This window comes from Miniopterus natalensis, chromosome 3 (genome assembly GCF_054644295.1).
Source record: "Miniopterus natalensis isolate mMinNat1 chromosome 3, mMinNat1.hap1, whole genome shotgun sequence".
In the NCBI taxonomy this organism is placed as follows: domain Eukaryota; kingdom Metazoa; phylum Chordata; class Mammalia; order Chiroptera; family Miniopteridae; genus Miniopterus; species Miniopterus natalensis.
Window position 1 is genome coordinate 24,258,351 of NC_142083.1, and position 22,076 is coordinate 24,280,426.

General features: G+C 41.9%; 1 protein-coding gene and 1 non-coding gene across 2 annotated transcripts in view; both read right to left on the minus strand.

Annotated features, from left to right (window-relative positions):
- The window catches only part of ADCY2 (adenylate cyclase 2), a 296,886-nt gene that overhangs the window by 107,322 nt on the left and 167,488 nt on the right, over nucleotides 1-22,076 (minus strand). The gene's annotated exons all lie outside the window — the stretch shown is intronic.
- LOC148093446 (U6 spliceosomal RNA) lies at nucleotides 1,116-1,222 on the minus strand. Its single transcript, XR_015714332.1, has one exon. It is a non-coding gene; the product is annotated as a U6 spliceosomal RNA (small nuclear RNA).

Below are 22,076 nucleotides of genomic sequence, written 5' to 3' on the forward strand. Positions count from 1 at the left end.
GCTTGCTGATGGCTTCTTTTCCTCGGTGTCTCCACATGTCCTTTCCTCTGTGTGTCCTAGTCTCCTTTAAGGACACCTGTTAGGTTGGATTAGCACCCACCTTACTGATCTCATTCTACCTTAAACCCCTCTTTAAAGACCGTATCTCTAAGTACAGTCATATTCTGAGGTGCTGTGGGCTAGAGCTTCAGCATATGAATTTGGGGGATACAATTCAGCCCCCAACAGAATCTTTGTCCACAGGGCAGAGAAGGAGGTGGTCAGTACGCTGGCTGCTGCAGACTCATGAGCTGACATCTTCCTGCTCTGCCGGTGCAGACTTCCCTCTGCCCCTTCGTCCCCAGTGCCTGGCTTGTTCAAATATTCTCAAGGCTCCTTAAATATTCTCCTATCTCTTCTCTAACTGTCCTGCCCTTGCACTGTTGCCTTCTCTGGGTCCCTTCACCCAGCTGCACCCACACTATGCAGCAGGAGAGGCTGCTGGACAGCTCCGAGGCTCGCCATCTGCAAGAGCCATTTCCTCTGTGGAGCTGACGCCTCACAGTAAAGGCGTGGAGTGTGACCACTGGGAGGAGCCAGCACAGGACACAGACTATCGAGCAGGGCTGGGCAAACTCCTTCTGTAAAGGGCCAGGAAATAAATAGCCAGGCTCTGTGCACCATATCACCTGTGTCACAGCTGCTCAATTCTGCCAACCTTACAGGAAAGCAGCCACAGACAAGGAACACATGAAGAGCGTGGCTGTGCGCCAATACTTTATTTGTGGGGAATGAAACTTTAATTTCATATGATTTTCATGAAATATTATTTTCTTTTGATTTTTGAAAAATCACTTAACAATGGAAACAACAACAACAACCCATTCTTAGCTCAGGAGCCTGTACAGAAACAGAATGGTGGACCAGACCTGGCCCTTCGGCTGTAGTTGGGTGACTTCTGGTACAGAGAAAATTCTATGGAAAACCACACATAAAGGCATGGCAGACACATTGGAACTGTCACTTGCAACTGAAATAAGAACAATAAAAGGCATTCCTTTCTCTAAAGGGCATTGTTGTTATGATTTCCACAATCTGTCTCTCATCTGTTATTTAACATGTTGGATTTTATTTATTTTTATATGGAATGCTTCACAAATTTGCATGTCATCCTTGTGCAGGGGCCATGATCATCTTCTCTGTGCTGTTCCAATTTTGGTTTCTGTGCAGCTGAAGTGAGCACTAATATGCTGGACTTTAAGTAAAGGTCATCAAATGGATCTTCTCGGGAAATAATAACTTCCAAGTTATTACTGAGTTGTCGGCTGAAGAGGAGGGTACAGAGGCTCAGAGCATGGGCTTCAATGGTCACAAGTCTGGGAGCAAATCCCAGCTCCCCCACCTCCTGTCTTGATAGCATGGACTTGTGCAAGAGTCTGGCCACGTCCTCGGTTCCCGTGGCTGGTGGCTTGTAGGTGGCTGTGTGGTATCATGATTCAGGATGATAGTGGGACAGTAAGATCATTGCACACAAACCAGAAGGTCAAAATTTAAGCCTGAGCAGACCACCCCCTGACCTCTCTGGGCCTCATTTTCCTCACCCTGGAATGGGGAGCCTGGACTAAACCATCCCAGTCTCCTTGCTCTAGAAGCTGAAGCAATAGTTCTATAACAACAATTATTTTTAGATAAAGCAAAAAAAAAGTCAACTTGAGTTTAGCTGCAAACAAAGTATCTCATTTCCCCACTTAATAGCTAATGCTCCTGCAGTCAGAATTCAGAACGCATGTTGCTTGATTTACAGTGGCAACCAGTAATTTGTGTGAGAAAGACTTAATTTAGAAGAACGCACATGTCATCTCTTTTCATAACCAAGTAAGAGTTACAATTAGTTTGATTCATACATTGTCACAAATGTCTCCACTGCACACACAGTGAACAATACGAAGTTTTCAAGGCAGCTCTTTGATGGAGAGACTAGTCCTCAGTTGTGTAATTCATACTAAACATAAACCCTCCTTCATTTTCCTCTTGAATACCCCATGCCCACTTGAGCATCACCTTCTGCGAGTGGATCACTAAGGAGGAAAACCACTGAAGACATGCATTTTCACTGAGCTTTGCTCTGCAACATTCTATGCTTGAGAAACTGTCACAGTAAGGAGCAGTGAAACAAGCAAAATAACCAACAAAACATAAAATGCCTTAACTTTTCCTCCCATTTTCACCAATACTTCTTAACACGTAGCAAATTTTAAAATAATATCATTTTATCAAGAACCAGATGAATCAAAGTGTTTTCCAATGTTTGACTTAGAAATCAGTGAGCTGCAAGACTGGGTTTAAAATAAGAATGGCTATGCCGTTAACAGCTAAAACCTTAGTGTTAATTATTACTTCGTTTCTGGTAGCAAAGTTCCTTCCCTGCTTATCATGTCTCTCTCTTACTTGAGAGTTAAATAATTAAAATCACATAAGGGCTGATCTCATCAGGAAGCAATAAAGAAGTAGATCCAATCTTAGAGAAGTTATTATATGGGATATGGGATAGTAGATGTGGGATACAGGGAGCTCATTTTAGAACATATGGCAGTGTGCGCACACATTTCATATACCATCGAGAAATATACTCTTGGTGTATAAAGCAGGTTCTTGTTTTATACAATAAAATTAAAAGACAGTATAATAGTATAGGCCTTCAGTAAAGCCAGTCAGTCCATGCATATTTTGTCACACAATGATTATACATTTTTTTCTTTTAAAAATATTATCAAGCCCAGCCGGGCGTGGCTCAGCGGTTGAGCGTCAACCTAGGATCCAGGCGATCGGGGTTCGATTCCCGGTCAGGGCACATGCCTGGGTTGCGGGTTCGATCAATGACTCTCTCATCATTGATGTTTCTATCTCTGTCTCTCCCTCTCCCTTCCTCTCTCTGAAATCAATAAAGATATATTAAAAAAAATAAAAATAAAAATAAAAATAAAAATATTATCAAATGTCTTGCATATAATATGTACTCAATAAACATCGAAATAATAAATACTATATTGAGACACGAGCTTAGTCCCATCTACTTGGGTTTACCCTCTTAAATTGGATACACAGAGAAAAAATTTAAAAACTGAGAAGTGCTCAAGAAAGATGGAAGGGGAGCATCATCTTTCATATGAATGGAAGGAAACTGAGGCTCTGTAATTCAGACGGCTGCCACTCTGGGATGGAAGCCCACTGCTTCCCAAGTGCCACGTACCCTTTTTATTTTCCACATATCATCATGGAAAAGGACTGTTTTTAGGTTAACTATGCAATGTTTTCCATGTACAAGGCACTGAATTAAAATAAATACATTAGCAACCAGGACATGTAGTAAATGGAAAAATAATCCTAACAGCTTCATCTGTCTGGAGTGGTCACTATGTGCCAGGCGCTGTGCGGTAGCCGTGTGTTAGCTGTCTGCTCTCACAGGAAGCCCGTGCATTAGGAACCTTATCGTGGAAAATGATGCAAGCTCACGTCGCCTGGGGTCATGGTGCTTTCGTACAGCTTGGGCTTGACTCATCTCCGTTTTATTTCTTTGGCTTTTCCTGTGTTTATTCCCTCTAATTCTCTTTCATTTCCCCCTTTAAGAAGTACCACTAGTTCAGGTGATTTCACAAAAATCATGAGACACTATTTCCTACCACCAGAACCATGATGTCACCTTACTTTGCCTCCCAGTCCTGGGTGCAGTTAGATTCAGATACGTTTCAGTATGTTTTAGAAAACTAGTAGAGCTGTGAAGGGTTCTGGGCTACTCCAGAATTAATAAAAAACTGAACAGGTCATTGATAAATATTACATCTCTCATCACAGTTCACATCTCGGGCCAGAATTTCAAACCAGTTGGCTTCTTCCAGGGGAATAAAAATAAGAAAGGATCTGACTAATAAAATTCTCAGTTGTAACAAAATGTCATATATATTTAAAATTTTTTTCTTTATTTTATTTTTTTGCCATTACCATTATCCCCCCATGTACTCCTCTACCTCCACCTACTTGGCCCTGATCCCCCACAATCACCACGCTGTTGAGTTCTTTCCCTTACAATGTCATATTTTTTCCTTTCTACAATGAGAAAATACCTTTGTTTACTAGATCATTATTTTCAAGTGTGTGTATTAGTCAAGTTTTTTCAGAGACAACAGAACAAGTAGATGTGTGTATCGATACAATTTTATAGATCTCTATATCTGTATCTATTTAATCTCTCTATCTGTCCATCTGTCTGTCTATCATCAGCTGCTTACATGAAGCTCACTTACATTATGGAGGGTTATCTGCTTTACTAAAAGTCTACTGATTAAAATGTTAATCTCTTAAAAATATCTTCACAGCAAAATCTATACTGGTGTTTGACCAAATATCTGGGTACCATGTTCTTGCCAAGCTAACACAAAATTAACTATTGCCTCATGGTTTTAGACAGCTTAAATATAAAACATACACATGCTATAAAATATTTAATCTCATTTCGATGAACTTTTCTTTAGAACCGTTTCTGCAGAAATCTAGGGAGATATTACACATTTAATTTTTCCTCTCTTTTTCTCCAGAGAAGTTGCACAATCATTGAAAAATGGCACAGGTGGGTGGCCACAAGCGAAAAGGGAGCACCAATCTGGAGAACTCGAATCAGCCACCAGGGGACCACCCTGCATCCCTGACGTCACCTGTAGCTGACTCTCCTACATCTGCCTGGTCAACATTTAGCACATTTTATTCACAATGGAGGGAGGGAGGGAGGGAGGGTAAGTAAACAGTGCTTTTGCTTTTCATACCCTTTACACCAATGGAATACTTTAGTTTAGTTTGGTTAGTTTAAGGTAATTAAAATTTAATTTTAGTTAGAGGAAGGTAATAATACACAATATTATTCCACATCAAAGACACTGTTTTATTGCTCTACCCACATCAGTACAGAATGTACTCATTCCAATAAGAGCATGACTTCTCCCCTCTTGAAAAAGACTTCAGCAAGTTATTTTACTATTTTAGAAGAGAATATTACTTTGTTAAAAGTATTAAGAAAAGTTAATGAATCATAGTAAATAGTGAGAAGTAGTATGTTTTAGAGTTTGGAAGCAGATGAACAGTCACCAAGAATACTGGTTCTCCTGCTCTGAGATCTCATTAGGACTCGTATTTCTGGATGGTTGACAGTGGATCACGTGGTTCTTGCCTAAACATCTGGCACATATTGGACCCGGAGGTGGAACCCTGCATGGAGAGGACTTACGCTTTTCCTTCCCAGCCATGTACATCATCCCTGCCATAACACCACCTTTAATTTGCAGTTACTCTTTCCCTCACTAGGGAAATGCAAAAGCCTGGGAGTCCAAGAATTAAACTTCTTCCCCTCTGACAACCCGAGAGACAGTTTATTTGCCCTGTTGTACTGCACAGTTCTTTTATTTATCTCAGCCTTCTTTTTTTCCTCCCTCCTCCATACTTCTCTTGATATACCCTTGATTACCCCACCCAACACCATAGCTACTGTGGCTAGAAAGGTGCCTACAACAAACCCCTGCCTCAGGAGTTCTTGGTCTGTGTAGAGGAGCTTGGGCATGAAACAGATCCTAAGAACGGACTCTGCTGGCTGTTTTACTAGCGTTCTGTTCCAAAGTACAAGTGAGACACTGAGGGAAGACAAGTCCAGGAAATGGAGTCAGCAAACATGAGCCACAGTGGGAGAGGATGGGGCAGGAAGCCAGGAGGGGCAGGGTGAGCCCCAGCACTGAGGTCTGTGATGTGGGGGAGACAGCCGGGCAAGAAGATCCAGACAAGCAGGCTAAATGCCCGATCCGATACATTGCTCTGTGACCTTGGACTTCACATTCGGAATCTTAGTTTTGCCATCAGCAATATAACTTCACCCCTTATGTTTTTAATGATGTTACTGATAAAAACATGAACTGTTTCTGGAATGATGTGGGCACTAAATAAACACAGTCACTATCCTCTCAGGCAGCCTTTAATGTGTAGGCGGCACATGGGCACACGGAGAGGTGGTTCCTTTCTCTGCTGGAACCTGGAAAAAGTGGTACAATATTTTTCTCTAAAAATTATACCACAAATCAAACATAAATAGACCCAAACAGACATCCTAAGGAGTAACGTGCTGCAGAATGTCTTTTCAGAATCCGATGGAAAGCAGTGGACGCAGAAGGAAAAGGGACTAGGAGAAGCGAGTGGCGATGGTCTCTGTTCAGGGAGAGACCAGGCAGGCTCAGGACCATAGTTCTAGAGTGTGACCGTGTGGCCTCTACAGACGAGATGGAGGCAGCAAGGGAGCGTTGGTGACCCAGTCACTACCACCGCCCCTCTGGTCTGCTCATTCTGATGCTTGCTCCTGAGGCATAATTAATAAACAACTATAACTGGACCTACAACACATGGAGCATGAGCTGATCCACAAACATGAGTATCTTATTTAGCGACAGTGGGATTTCTTGGTGTATTTCCATCTGTGCTCTGCTTTTCATGCTCGGTGCATGTGAGAATCCTCATAGGAGTGGAGCACATGCTCGGGGTGCTGACAAATCAGGTCGCTGAGGCTCCAAAGTGAGAGGCCAGCCCTGGTGTTTGGACATTCAGATAGACACCTGGGACATCCAAGGGACAGCTGTGATCACATGGTACATTTCAGTACAGCAAAAGAAGGGGAAGGACACAGATGGTAGGACAGTACTCCTGGGCTCAGAGTGTCTCATTTCAATGGCTTAAAAAGAGTCTTTTCTAGCATCCCTCTTTGAAAGTAAAAATCTTACTGGAGAACCGAAATTGCTCTTTACAATTGGAGTTGAATTTTATAAATGAGTTTTCAATTCAGTAGTGAGGGAAAAACAAAACTCGTCTGTTTTTCAGATTGAACAATTTGTGGCTATGTCTCTTAGACTATTTTGCCCCATTCTTTTGCCATTAAGTGTTTTTATTAGAAGCTTTATGAAAAGATTCTTTTCAAATGGTCATATAACCTCAATTTTGATGGTTTCCATAAACAGAAACTGCTAGTGGTACCTTGAAAAACCATTTCTACTTTATAGGGCTTTGGCACATTGAACCTGGACACTTCCAGCTTGAGCTCAATGGAATGGTCTGGCCATTTCAAGCCTCAAAGATCCACACAGAGGCCTCTCCAAAGAGTCACCCTTTGGAAACCACCCTCTAGCCCAACTTGCTGAGTTCCTTCAAATGCATCCCCGACCCCTGCAATCCCCAGTTTAGACTAAAGAATTCCCAGGTCACATGAAGCACAAATTTCCTTCCAAGAGAGAGCTGGGATATCCAAAACCACTTATAGGGTGTGTTGGTCTCCCTTTGCCAGAATCCTGACCCAAAGTATTTGGACCTTCCCTGAATATGTTCCTTCTGCCAGCCTCAGATCAGGAGCTGTCTCATGGAAGGTTCCCACTGGTCTTCCAGAAGAACCAACGTTTAAGAATAAAGTATATTAATTAAAGTGGCAAGACATAAATGAGCTCCATTCCAGGCACTTTCTAAGGACACTGAAGGAACACCCTTAATTTGTCCCCCTGACATGGGATTTCATCGGTCCACCAATGCAGAAACTGTGGATGTCTTCAGAAGTTCTTAGTTAAAAGCCACAGTCCTGAGGTCTCCTGATAGGTACTGGGGCCTCGGGCACTAGTCTAGGAGCTCCAAAATGAGGTACTGCAATGGCAAAATGCCAAACACGGGGAGTGTACCCAAGGACATGAACCACCTCTCACATCAGAGTGAATGGTGACAGTGCCAGGGTGCTCTGGGGAAAGTGCTTTCATAGGCCCACAGTGCTTCCTGCCACGTGAAAAACCTGGGCAAGGGGTTGGTGTGGTGTATAGAGTTTCTTTATTTTTTGTTGGCTAACTCTGTATCAATCCAGAAGTTATGCCCATAACTCTGTCTCCTATAGTCATTTAATAGATGCCTATTAGTAGTAGTATTAGTAATTTTGCTAGCAAATCTAAAAATCAAGAGATTAACAGACTGACATATTCACAGACTATAACTCTTCTGATTACTCGATTAGAACTCTAAGATCTATTTAATCCAGTGTGATATATTAATATACTGAAGACTGTTAGGGGAGATATATTTGCCAATAGCCCCTTGCTTCCAGAATACTGATTGTGGCTAAATTTTGAACATTTGCTTGATTGGGAAACAATTACATCCTAACCTATTATGTTTCTGACTCCATCATTGTGTCCCTAAAATCTGCAATCTTCATCTTTTCTTTTTGGTGTAAGTGTGCACTGGGCCAACAACTTTTATACTACCACGTGATTGATGGCTATTCATAAAAGTGATGAGGCCATGTGTGGTAGACTGGGGAACAGCCTCCATAAGATGTCCACATCCTAATCCCCAGACCTGTGAACAGGGCACCTTACTTGGAGAGAGACTTTGCACATAGGACACAGATGAGAGCTCTGGGGTAAGGATATTAGCCTTGATTATCCAGTTGGGCCCAGTATAATCACAGGACTCAAAAGAGGAAGACAAGGTCAAAGACAGAGGAAAGGTGATGGATGATGGTAGCAGAGAGAGGGACTGGAAAATGGTACACTGCTGGCTGTGAAGCTGGGGGGGGGGGGGGGGGAGCATGAGCCAGGGTTTGTGGGCAGCCTGTAGAAGTTAGTTTTGAAATACATTTCTTGGCCCAAGATGGAGCCATTCCTGCCCAAGATGCCATGTCAGTAAACCAAAACTTAGATCACTTTCACATCCTGGTAAAAGCTCTGCTTGACCAGAAACACAGTCTATCCGTTCAGCTATTCCTCAGATGCCAACTCTGGGCTCTATATTTCCTCCTTGTTCCTCCTCGCCCCAAAGATTGACTATGTTGCCCCAATCAGATGTTTTCTACATTTCTCTCCTTTCTTTTCTTTTCTTTTTTCTTTTTTCTTTTTTCTTTTCTTTTCTTTTCTTTTCTTTTCTTCTTTTCTTTTCTTTTCTTTTCTTTTTTTTAATATATCTTTATTGATTTCAGAGAGAGGAAAGGGGAGGGAGAAAGAGAGATAGAAACATCAATGATGGGAGAGTCACTGATCGAGCCCACAACCCAGGCATGCGCCCTGACTGGAAATCGAACCCCGATTGCCTGGATCCTAGGTCGACGCTCAACCGCTGAGCCATGCCCTACTGGGCATGTTTTCTATCCTATAATATTTTCATGCCTTTTGCCCCATTTTTCAGCTCTTCGAATGAAGACTGTCTGCTTTATGAAGTGTTTAGGATTGTTTGTATCACCTAAATTGTCTTCTCTTAATGATTTTAACACTAGGAAAGACAAGGAAACAGATTCTCCTCTACAGCTTCCAGAAGGAATAAGACCTGCCAAACCATTTTAGACTTCTGATCTTCAAAACTGTAAGATGATAAATTTGTGTTGTTTTGAGCCATAAAGTTTATCATGATTTGTTATAGCAGCAATAGGAAACTAATACGTATATACAAAGACATGGATACATGGAACCAATGGATCAGGACTCCTAGGAAAGGAAACTGAGAGGTGCAGATACAAAGTTCACACCAGTGGTGGGGCTGGGGCTGGGGAAGGGCCAGTGAACACAAGGGATGCAGCTTATGTTGCCGCCATGTGTGCAGGTTTTTTCAGCTGACAGCACTGCTCTTCAGTCCTCATGCCAGGGCCACATTAGTCAGACATAGCCTTGATCTACAGAACATGAACTTCAGGTCCAGGAAAAGTTTCCAGGGATGTTCTTAGCTTGACATCTTCTACTCATCTTTCCTCTACTAACACTTAATTAATGTGATTCATTAATACAATTTACCAAACTAGATAAAAGAGGGACACACTATGCTCCTAATGAGGGTGCTGTGATGATTTCTGGGTTGGGTTGGGAATAAAGCTTTCTCTAGAACAGGGTGTGTAAAGAAAAAATTAAAACTTCTATTTTTGTTTATCATTTAAAATTGAAAGTCAGAAAGACATCTAGCTCTTTAATATCTTGATTGACAGCAGCGCCCTCTCTGGTGTGTTAACTCGGCATATTGCAACAAGTGGTGATACACATGCTCTAGAATGTTCTCTGTGTGGTTAATTCTATAGAGAGTACATCTGTATAAAACTTCCGAATGTGAAGAACTTCCACACCACACAGCAGCTGTCCGATTATCCTGTACATAGTACTAAAAGTCATTAAACTTACAGAGGAGTTTTGTTTCTTTGTTTTGTTTTGGCCAAAATTAATAGAGTCCAAATTTGTTGATTTTTTCCTATCATGACAAAGTACTTCTAATATTATACTAGCTAAGAGGTATTTTTGAACACTCACAAATGTATTTTTTCAAAGTGAGATTGTCATTTTCACCAGGAAGGAGAAATAATATTTTATAACACAGGCTATAGAGAAACCATTTGAAAAGCAGGTATTTAGACATCTCTCTTGTGATTTTCTTGCCAAAACAATATAAAAACTCTCATACATGTGTACTTATATTCCTTAGAAATGGAATTTTAAAATTCAGTTAAAAACCTCCCAAATGAAGATTCAGTATAGCTTGAACCCATCTGCTAAAAAATAAAAATGCAGTAGCTTCCAGTTGATTTGCAGGAACTGATTGACATCAGGAAAAAGATGGAGAGTTTACAGCTGAATTTCATCAAAAACCTCTGAGTAAGTATAGATGGGACTGAAAACGAGTGTCATGATTTAGAGACACAATCACAGAAAATTTTCTCATTGGAATCATTTGGCTATTAAACCAAGTGTCAGAATAAACTCAAGTATAGAACTTAAAAGCATTTGATTGCAAAGTATTAACCAAAATTGTCTTAAGCAATGAAGCATATTTCATCATAATGCTCTTACCAAAAATATTAAATAAAAGAGCCTAATGTATTTTTAACCAATAAAAAGTAAATAATTTAAAAGATTATTTTCATTATTGTCTACCCTTAATTGTAATTTGTGTTTTATTATACATATAAATGTTAACATATATATTTTAAGAATAAAAATATACATATCAAGGTTCATGGCTGACTTTTATACCCTTATGTATGTACAATTAAAACTACTTGATTGCCCTCTGGCTTACAGCTATACCGCCCTGCCCGAATCACCCTTCACTGGTTCCCAAGTAATAGAAAACATTTAAAAAATATGCTGCTTAGGACCTGGGGGAAGCTGTACATGCAGTGAATATTTGTGTTGAATCCTGCCACATGTGGAAGGATGTTTCCTCACCTCTTTCCCCACTGGTACCCTCTCCTGTTTCCACCCTGTGATAGTTAATTTTATGTGTCAACGTGGCGAGGGTACTGCCATCCATTGTTTGCCCAGACACTAGCCTATGCACATGCCTCTCTCTATATGCACATACCCTATTGGTTGTGTTTCCCTGAAGAGCCCTGACCGACCCATATGGAAAGGGAGCAGAGCTAGGTTAGCAACATTTTCCCAGCCATGCCTCCCCCTCTTTAGAGGCGAAGGACCTGAGTATGCTCGGTACAGCCCCTCTTTCCCTTTTCCTTTCAGGCACCACAATTCTTTGATGACCTGCTCCTCATAGTCCTAAGGTTTCCCAGCAGGGGTGCCTGCAACTGTTTAGCTCCACCAGAGACTGGAGCTAACCGACCTAAAGCATATGGGCCAGATTCAAGCCAAGCTTTCCCAGAGTATCATCAATAATAAGGGTGGAATTCTGAATCTCCATCTGTCTGACTTCTGTCTGTATATCAGTTCATCTTATCTCAGGCAGGGCAACGAGAAGACTGTATTGGGCCCCTCATGTCACACAGAGTACACAGGTCACTGGGCATGGCTGACAAGCAGAAAGCTGATATAGGCATTAAATGTAAGCATGAGGTTTCACAGGCAATGCCGTGAGAGGCCAGTACAGGCTGCTCCTTCTCCAGGGTAACTGACTGCTGTTGTTGGGGTGGCTTTCCTGGCAGTGACACCTTGGCTGAGGCTAACAGTGTCAGCCAGGTTGATGGGAAGTCCGGGATGGGTAGGGGGAAGCAAAGGAAAGATGACAGGCATAGAGGCAAGAGGGAGACATCTGTGCACTTGGGAACTGCAGGCTGGTGAGCTCTGTAGGCAGCAGCGGGGGCTAATGATTGAGGTTCACATACTGAAGTGGGCCTTACCCTACTCCCATTCTCCCTGTAACCTGCTCCTCGTTGCCATAGCTACCATAATCATTGAAAAGCCTACATTTGGGAGCACAACAGCAAACTGTAGTGAAGACAGGAGGCGTGAGAGTTAAGTGTTCACACTTGTATAAGTAGATCCATATTAGATGGCTGGGTTTACTCAGGCCTCCTGGATCCCATTAACTTCACACATCAGTATGGAAAGTGGGGCGATGTCGATAAAGGCTCTCTAGAGCACCTGACCCACGTGCGCAGCTGGGCCCCAATTCTAAATATAAAGGTGACTTTCTCAAGCACTCGTGCAAAGTCCTGCTTTTATGTATGTTGACTAGACGAATAAAACTCTTTCCTGTGAGTTGGATCATTCTGCTGGAGCTGGCTCATAGCAGAGGCCTTATTTATCCTTAGAACTCAGTGTCCTGCTCCCACAAGTGTCCTGTTACAAGACATGGACGCTTGAGGACTAACTGGCAAGTATAACTCTTGGAAACCACACAGCTTTGGGTTTCAACGCCAAGTGCTAGAGGTTTTCAGCACGTTTACTGAGAAACAACGATACTGGTATCGGTTTTACCAGACTGCTTTCATTTCCATTCCCATGCTGGTGGCAAGTGACGACATACCCAGCACAGTGCAGTAATAATGTGGGTATTACAGAGTTCTTCAATAGAACACATGCACACGCACATGCACACTCACACACAAAGAAGACACTTTTGTTTATGTCAAATCGCATCTGAAATTACACTGCGTTGGAAAGAGCTAAATAATTACACATTCCTTAACTGGGACTGACTGAACCGAGCAGAGTGAATAGCTGCAGAATAAAGGAAAAGGCACCTACTTAGACAAGCAAACCCTTGCAAGTTAATGCCGGTGGCATTTCTTGTTTCTTTCATCTCAGAATCTGAGTGATTAGCATGTAGAAATATCTAATTTTCCAAAGATTCTTTGTATAAAATGCATCTCAGTGTTTTTAAACTGAAGCTTTAAGAAAACTCAGTATGTTAATTTTATGTGTCAACTTGGCTGTATCGCAGAGGTCACACATTATTCTGGAAGTTTCTGTGAGGGTGTTTATGGGTGTAGATTTTGAGTAAAACAAGGCACCTTTCATAGTGGGGGTGGGCCTCATCCATTCAACTGATGGCCTGCATAGAACAAAGACTGACCCCCCCCAAGCAGGAGGGATTCTGCAGCAGCAGCTTTTGAACCTGAACTGCAGCTCTGGCTCTTCCCTGGGTCTCTATCCTGCCCCCAACCTTGCAGATTTTGGACTTGCCAGCCTCCACAACTGTGTGGACCACTCCCTTAAAATAAATCTTTCTATATGTACATACATCTATTGGTTCTGTTTCTCCAGAGAGCCTTGCCTCATATGCTTAGGATTAACAAAAACAAATGGTTCTGTTCCTTAGCTTTGTGTTCTCAGAAGAAGTGTTGCAGTAAATACAGTTTCCTTCACTGGTAAAAAGGCAAATGAAATTGTCCTAGAAAGAACAACATGAACATAGCAAAGAACAGCACAGTCCAAGGACCTGCTCATGAGGAAAGTCTGGAGACAGAAAGAGGGTCGGTGTGAAACAGGAAGTTTGGGTGGGGAAAAACAATGCTGCTACTCTCTGCCTTGGCTGACAGGCTTTGAAGTCTGCCTCTTTAAACCTGGAAGAGGGCTCATGTTTAAGGTGAGAGACCCCCACATTCACCACCAGACACCCTAGGAAAGTGGGGCTGTCGCTGCACCTGGAGAACAGGACCCTGAATATCAGGGACACTCATTTCCAATGCGCAATTATTCCTATTGGCCTTTAGGGCTGCTAGGCAGCTCATCACACCAGTTACTGCTGCCCTCTTTGTAGCAGGGTCTTATGATTTCGCAGAGAAAGTATTTGTTGGAAATTTTGACATTTGAGAGAGAAAGCAAAGGTCTGGATTGTGCACATCTGAAGGTATGCTCTGAGCCCTGCCTGGATGCTTCACACCAAGGGGTCTTTTCAGAGGCACAGGGTGGGCCTTTGTTTTGGGCCTTGAGTCAAAAACTCAGGTAATTAACCCTCTGTGTGAGTAAATCCTTAGGAAAAAAGAATAAAAGAGCATAGTTCTATTGAGCACTTTGCTTATTGGTTTAAAAAAAGTGCAATGTGCGTGCACGTGTGTGCGTGGGGCAGCTGGGATGCGGAGGCAGCACAGACAGAGGTGGAAGGCGTCAGGTCGGGGGCACGGAGAACCGCAGCCCACCATCCGCGACTCAGCGAGCCCTGCCCATCCTCCGCGTTACCTAGTAGCACCAACAGCAAAGGGCCCACGAAGAGGGGGGCAGGCACACGGCTAGCCTCCCTGATTTTCACCTCTCCACCACCCATGCCCACCCATTCCTACTGTGGGCTACCGCTTCCTCCACAGCTTCACTGGGTGGTGCGTGTCATTACTACCAGTTCCAGGTTTGACAGGTCCATCACAGAAGACCGTGCGGCCAGGTGCTTGTCTTCCTCTTCGCTGTATGTGGGCCCAGTGAACTCTGCTTTCCTCCTTCTGAAGGATTCCTACCGCTAACTGCCTGAGTCTCAAGGAACTGCATCACATCTTGCTTTTGTCATGAAGTAACAAAATGCTGCCACCTGGAGTGGCACGCTCCAGGCGCAGTGAGGTGGGAAGGGATGCTTGACTGCCTGGCTACCTGGACGATGCGGATCCCAGGCTCACTTTGACATGAGAGACTAAAAATGTTGGCAACCACAGACAGTCCTGCTCAAAATTCTTATTGAGCAAATGAACCTATATTTCCCAATTAATTCTCTCAGTGTGCCTTTTTACTGAGTCAATTGATGACTTTTGTCTTAAAAATGTCTGGATATTTTAAGAGCTTAGAATTGGTATCTAATCAATGTAAAACATTTAAGAAAGTATTTAAAAATATAGTAGCTCACACCTGCAGAGAGCATTCTCTGGGTCAGGTGCTATTCTAGTGCCTTCCTTAGTAAGATCACGAATATCCTTAGTGTACAAGACATAGCTCATGGATGGTGGAGGAAGCCTTTGGACTCAGACTGCCCAGCTCCTAGGTGGGGATCAGACACAGGTGGATGGGGCTTCACTCTCCTTTTCCACAATTCCAAACCCCTGATAAACATCCTTATAAATAGCATGCAATTATTTCTGGGAACTAAGACTTGAGCTTTCTTATAGTTCCATTAATTGGTCCTAAAAACATTCAGAAATAACAATAAAAGCAACAAAGAAACACAACCCAATAAACCACCATCAAAGTACTTTCCCCCGGACACAATCAATTTGCAGTTACTGTTGGATCACTAGGTTCTAGCCCTGGGACACAGGAGCCATCACTGGGACTCCTGCCACCACAACTGCAAGGGGCATTCTGTGGGAGTATCAATTCCCAAGCCCAGGGATGTGTCTCGACATATCTTAGTCTCTGAAGCCTAAGAGGGATCTAGAAATACTTTTAAAAGTTGATGAGAACATGTGTGTTTCAGCCATTAATATCTCCCCAGCACATATTTCAGGAATGTACAACTGTCAGTAAGCAATACTTATTTGCTTAATGTGCAACTGTCAGTAAGCAAAACATCACTTCTAAACAGCCATTTCTGTGTCTCAAGGTTTGGCCCCACTTTTCACTATTTCAAAACTTCATAGGTTACTTATGATATTATTGATGTAAGTATCTTGGCAGTTACATTTCTCTTATTATTTGCATTTTCAGTCCCAGCAACACTTACCGACTGCCCACATCTTGCACCCTCTTGTGTGAGTGGCAGAGGAGGAAGTGAAGTATGTAGAGGCACAAAGATGGGTAAATCAAAGAGCATAGGGAAGTGATAAACTCATATAACTCTAATAAAAGTGGAAGGGTAACCACATACCAGCATCTGTCCCTATGATCTCCACATCCCCCCGTAAGTCCGGAATGGTCCTGTCCTGTGCATGCTCCAGCCTCATGTGCACAGTGGAAGCCAAAGCTTCTTTCCTATAAACATGTGGCTCCAGCACTCCATGTGCCTCTCTTACAACATCCATTTTTCCTTCTCTACTGGATCATTCAACAACATACACACATGCAGCTCTTTCTCCCATGCTTAAAATAACCCTCTCTGGACCCCACTCTTTCTCCTTGGCTCTCTGTGCAGCAAAGCTCCCCTAAAGAGTACCTCTGCACCCTTTCCCAATGCCTCTTCTCTCATTTGTGTTAAACCTACTGAAAAGATGCCTACACCCCACTGTCCTACAAGAAATGCTCTTGGTCAGGACACAGCTCATTGCTTCCCTTCCTCCTGGAACTCTGGATACAGTTGGCTTTCTGAGCATCACACTCTTGCTGCAGGAAACATCACTTCTCCATGCCCTTTGCTAATTCCTCCCTGTCTCTCTGGACTCTAACTGTCAGGGTCCTGTGATGGGTGATTCCAATCTCAGAACCTTAAATAGTATTGATCTGCTGGCTAGTCTCAAATGTACGTCTTGGGCCCAGTCCATGACCCTAAACTCCAGATTTACAGCTCCAATTGCCTTCTCAACACTTCTCCTTGGATTTCTAACAAACCCCTCACACTTCAACCCAAAGTTGAACTCCTCATCTATCCCACAAACTGGCTCTTCTCCTAGGAACCAAGATCTATTTGGCCTGAGTGATGGTAAGAATTAACAATTTTTCAAACCTCGTGTCTCACAATAGGACAAAAATCCACATGATATTTTATACTCATTAACCATATGAAAATAGTCTCAACTGCAGAAGATTATCTAAGGTAATTTTTGCTTAAACCAATCAGCAAATATTTCTGATGGCATTTCAGTGTTCTAAATAATCAGGCAGGTTTAGAATATCTAAAGAATAATAAACTCCCCAATTTTTATTGAGCTCTATGTACCAATTATTAATTTAATCCTCACTCGACACTGCAACAGACAGTGATGATTACCATCCCCAGTTTTATATCTTGGACATTTCAACAAAGAGTAACTTGCCTGACATCTCAGAAAAAAACCAAATCCAAACCAAGGCTGGCCAGCTCCAGAGTCCACACTCCAGGCCTGGCTTATGGGAAATGTCATGGGAAACAGAAAAAGAAAAAAAAAAAAAAACCCCAAAAAACAGAGAAGGAAAGTTTGAAATCCAAATTTCTTAGTACTATTTAGTTTAAAAAATAAACCTTGTTGCCCTAGCTGGTTTGGCTCAGTGGTTAGAGCGTTGGCCCGCAGACTGAAGGGTCCCAGGTTCGATTCGGGCCAACGGAACGTACCTTGGTTGCAGGCTTGATTCCTGGCCTCGGTCAGGATATGTGCTGGAGGCAACCAATCAATGTGTCTCTCTCACATCGATGTTTCTCTCTTCCTCTCTCTCTCTCTCTTTCTCTCTCTCTCTGTCCCTTCCACTCTGTCTCTGAAAAGCAATGGAAAATATATCCTTGAGTGAGGATTAAAAAAATTTTTAAAAGTAAACCCTGTTAACAGAGCTACTACTACTTTGCACTTGAATGCCAGCCCTCCCCTGTCGACACCCACAGTGCTAGTGGGTTCAGGGGAACTAAAACCATATCAGTTCCAACATCTAGTGACCTGGAAAGGACCCAGAATCTTGGAAGTTCCTTGACATGTCCATTCTAAAATCTTTTCCCCTCTTTTTATTTTTTCTTTCATTTTTTATTTTCCCCCTGGGTAATATTTCATTGCTTTGTCCACAAAGTTCACTGCAGAGCTTATATAACAATGAAGGTTAACAGGTCATGGTCAGGGCACATCATGGAGGGAAGAGGTTCTTTTCTTAGAAATGAAGGAAAGCAACAATTCCAAGATATTCCTGAAGAACCTACTGCAAGCACCGTGCTCCTGATTGAACATGCACATGTCTAACAGAGTAAAAGCAGGGTCCCAAGAGTTACCTTCACACCAGCCACTGAGACCCAGATACAACCTCTCTGATCTCTTCATATGTACAGTGGGGTTAATCTGATAAAAGAAATTATTAGAAACAGATGAAATTATGCAGAGCATTCTGCAAATTATCATCACTGATAAAAATTACGTAAAAAATGTAATATGAATTTTTGAACAGCATATCCAAAATGTATCCTACCTTCAAGGGTAGATAGGAGGAATATTTTTCTGTGTTGGTGTTACAATGTTCATTACATCTCCACACCTTCAAAAATAACCGAGGGCAAAAAAAACCGTTTATGGTTAATTCTGGAAAGCTGTATTTTCCCTTTGTGTGAGAAATAGCAATTTTCTTCAGTCTTTCCCATCAGTCTCTCTTTTTCTGTATTTCCCCCCTCTCCTGTAATGTAAATAGCTCAATATTTTTATACATGTCACTACTTAATGAAAAAGGTAATGGAAGTGCCCACAGCTATAATCAGAGAACGATTTCAAACTTTTACCTTTTATAGTTCTGTTGATCAGCTTTTATGTCTGTGATAAATGTTTGTGTCTCTTCTGCTCAGAGCTGGAAAGCTCAGCAGGTTGAAATGATTTTTTAAGAGAGGTGGAGGTAGTAGGGTATTGTTATTAATGGGCATGCAATTTATTTACTAGAAGAGGCGGCCATTTAAAAAATTGCACTTTTTACATCATTCCCTCTATATTCTTGCCCAGCAAATTACTTTAAAGAAGAACCCTTTGATGTTGGGTTTCAAATCGGGACCCCGGGGGCCTGGGCTAACTCCCCATGCTGGTCACCCAGGCAGGTACATGGTCCAGAATGAGGAGGCTGGAAAGATGCTGGACGAAGCCCACACGCCACTACCCTCTGCAGGTCTTGCCTTTGCCATGGCATCAAGGAATGGCCCACCATCCACAGAGCAGCTCTTTGTCAGCATTTTGTATGCAAACACTTCTCCCTGGTCAACTGTCCCACAGACAAAAGAGAATGTTTCTGTCCCTAGGGAGCTGTTCAATTTCAATACTGTGTTATTAATACATGGGAAAATGTGTCCTTAGTCCACCTAGTTTTCTTTTTATACTGAATCCTATTCCATAAGGCTCTACAGAACTGAATTTTTTAGCGAAAGAATTTTTTCACAGTCTCTAGTCATCATTTCATCTGGAAAAGCAGCAGTCATACCGGAGCGTGTACAAGGGGCAAGGGCCTGGAGAGGCAGGCCAGGTGATGCCCAGCCTCTAGGCTCGCACTTGGGGGACACCTTTGGGTTTCATTTCTGTAGGTGCTCCTGTCCTACTCAAATCTATTTTTACACTTACATAGTTAGTGCTGTGAAACATTATTTCCAGCATTACCATCCCTGATTTTAAGTTAATCAATCTGCCTTCATTCTTTCCCACTTGGTACAAATGATAAAAGACCACAATTTAATACTTAACAGTGATGCAGCTGCCATTTACTGAGGGCCAGTTTTAAAATGTCCTAGGAAATGGTTTTAATCAGGTGTGGTAAGACACAGAGACACAGAGATGACTGTCATTACGGAAGAAGTTTTTATACTCAAAGACCCCGAGAAACAAGAGGCATGCCACACCACGCAGGGCCACGTGGGGAAGCAGCAGGGCGAATGGGGGCAGCATCTTCACTATGGTTTCCATAGAAAAGGCAAGGCAGGGCCAGCAGGCTCAGGACTGGCTAGTCTGAATAAATACAGTGGGCTGTGGTTACATAAGAAAGGTATATCTGCAGCCAAGTCCTTTACTATCTCTGTGAGTTGCCTTGAGAGGGGCATTTGCTCCAGACACCGCAAGCCTCCAGATATCATAACTGACATCAGAAAATACCAAAAATAAAAAGTCATGATTAGTGCAGAGTCTCAGTTGTGGCAACTTTTATTCTAGAGACCATATATTTATTATTTCTGGGACTGCACACTAAAGGACAGGGAAGTGTGGCTGAGGAAGAGTGTGTATGTGTGTAGACATGCACAGGCAGGCAGAGGCGAAACGATTACACCCCATCCATAGCATAGTGAAAATCCTGTTTACACACAAACAGAACAGCAGAGGCTCAGCCACAGAAGCATGATTCTCAGAAAGCAGACACCGCCTTTGTTTGGGACGGGATGGAAGAAGAAAAGAGTCAATTACGCAGCACCCAGCTTCTGCATAGAGCCATGCCATGCAACAGGGATTTCGGAGGGAAGTGGTTTGATGATGATAATAATGAATAATGGTGATTGATGACATTAATATTTACTTATTGACAGCTGTCAATATGTATTATGGCATGAAACTAGATAAAGAGGAGTTCCTACATGGGGTCAGGCAAGGCTTTGCTTCTCTGACACACGAATGTCCCTGTCCCTGCCACAGAGGAGAAAATCATTGCCAATGAGATGAAATGAAGGGGCAGCAGATTCCTCAGATCTCACTAGTGTGATTCTGAAGAAACAAAGATGATAGCATTTATAACAGATCACTCAAATTTATTAGTTTTATGTTTAGTAACATCTAGTAGCTTATTTTCTGAGCCAGCACTGTTTGCTTCAGCCATAGCTGGGAGAAAAAGACCTTTATCCAATTCCATTAATTTTAAGAACTTGACAGGAAATCTATTTTGCTTGCAATGGCAGAAAGAGCTCACTTTGCAAATTTAAAATACTACCCTTTTGCTCATCAAAATTCAATAACACAAAATGTTCTTAATTCATTTTATCTATAATTAAATTTTTCTAGGTTTTATGACTTGATACTAGCTTACTGTATGCATTTTTATATATTTCAATTCTCACAATAAGTCAGTTTTTCTGAAATTAGGCATATTACTTGATCAAGATTTTCTTAAATTATTAGACAACTCTGCCTTTTCTATTGCCGTGAAACATACCTGAATGGCAAGTGAAATCACTAGAATGGGGAATATCGATATTCTTGGATCACCAGTTGATGATATTCATGGAAAAATGTATTTTTTAGGCTAAATAGTATTTTTTCTATATATCATAGCAGTGTTCTTCCCTGTAAATGCAAACATAACTGCTCACTTAAGAAACTGTTTTATCCTGATGCTTTGTCTGAAGAGTTTATAATATTCATGCATGAATATTTATAATTCATGAAAATAATTAGCAAAAATAGGAGTAATATGCCATGAGAAATGAACACCATGCTCACAGAATACAAATGAAGGTCCACAGGGAGCAAGGAGTGAAAAGCTTAATGGAAACACCTCAAAATCATAGCCAAAATTTGAGATGCAATAAAAAATTAAGAAAAGGAAACCAGTCATAGAGTTTTCCTTCGAAGGTTTCTGAGAGACTGAAAATAATATTGGAAAATGTAATTCATGTGAATCTACCAGGGTCCAGAGCCCTCGTTTCTTTATTAAATTTATTGGGGTAATATTGTTAATGACATTATGTAAATTTCAGGGTAAAACTTTATAAAAGGACATCTGTATTACATGGTGTGCTCACCACCCAGAGTCTAGTCTCCTTTTGTCACCAAGTATTTGACCCCCTTTATACTCTTCATCCCCCACTGACCTTCCCCTCTAGTAACCACCATTCTCTTGTCTGTACCTATGAGTTTGTTATTTTGTTTGAATATTTATTTGGTTTGTTCATTTGTCACTTTTTGTTTTATATCCCATGTCTAAGTGAAATCAGACAGTTGTCCTTTTCATACACACAATGGAATACTACTCAGCCATTAAAAAAGATAAAAATATTGCCATCTGCAAAATGGATGGCTGGATCTTGAGAGTATTATGCTAAGTAAAATAAGCCAGGCTGAACCTTTATTTTACAGGAGAGGAAACTGAAGTCCACTGAGCACTGACATCACTCGTAGCATTGTACCCTTGCTGTTGGAAGGACTCCTCCAGGGAAGGGTTAGGAAAGCAGAGAATCAGATTATCCCTTTGCTGTGCATTTTGAGTCTGACATTCTTCAATGAAGAAAATAAAAGAGAGCATCAAGAAAAACCAAAATCAAGGACAGTGTGACCTGCACCAACTAGGATTGATGTT